Raw genomic sequence first — 1,001 nt, forward strand, 5'->3', positions numbered from 1 at the left:
GTAGACAATTTGTTTTAGCTTATTGTGCAGAAAATTTCAGCATTTTATCACATCCTGACTTTTGTCAAGAATTCTCGCACTAGCATGCAACTTTCTATTTTCAAACAACAACATAAAGACTTGCAAAATAAGCATGGCAAAGGCTATACTTGATATTTTTATTGATATAAAAGATACAAAACATTATTCTAAATAACATCAAGCAAATGAAAACAAAAGAGAATGACGCTCCAAGCAAAACTCATATCATGCGACGAATTAAAATATAGCTGCAAGTGAGGTTACCGATAATGTTGAAGACAAAAGAGGGGATGCCTTCCGGGGCATCCCCAAGCTTAGTTGCTTGGATCTTCCTTGAATATTACTTTGGGGTGCCTTGGGCACCCCCAATCTTAAGGTCTTGTCACACTACTGGAAATAGGGAATTTGCCATCAGCCAGCTCTTTGCCATCTGCCAACTGATGGCAAAGAACGTCTTTGCCATCTGCTTATAAAAAACAGATGTCAAAGAACTGACAGACGGCAAAGAACATGGTTGCCATCAGCCAATTCATTGCCATCTCCTAGTGCATGGCAAATAATCTTTGCCATCTGCCAGCAGATGGCAAAGAGGTTGGCAAATTCTGTGACCGTCAAGAGTGTAACGATGTACCAGCCCCACCTCTTTGCCATTTGCCAGCAGACGGCAAAGATTCTTTGCCATCTACTGGCAGATGGCAAAGAGATGGGGTTATTTTTTTCCAGGTAAAAAAAACTGTGGGGTTATCCCCTCCCTCTCTCCCCACCCATCCAGGTAAAAAAACATACTACGTTCCCATCTCATCCACACACCGAACAACCCCCGTCGATGGCGCTCTAGGCTCGCCCGCCGCCACCCTATCGCCGGCTCCATCGCTCCCCCGCCCTGTCACCGGCCGCGTCACTCCCCCGCCCTGTCGCTGTCGCTCCCCCGCTCCGTCGCCGGCCCTCCCCCGCCCCATCACCGGCCCTCCCCCGCCACC

Source organism: Triticum aestivum, chromosome 5B, assembly GCF_018294505.1.
Source record: "Triticum aestivum cultivar Chinese Spring chromosome 5B, IWGSC CS RefSeq v2.1, whole genome shotgun sequence".
Classification (NCBI taxonomy): domain Eukaryota; kingdom Viridiplantae; phylum Streptophyta; class Magnoliopsida; order Poales; family Poaceae; genus Triticum; species Triticum aestivum.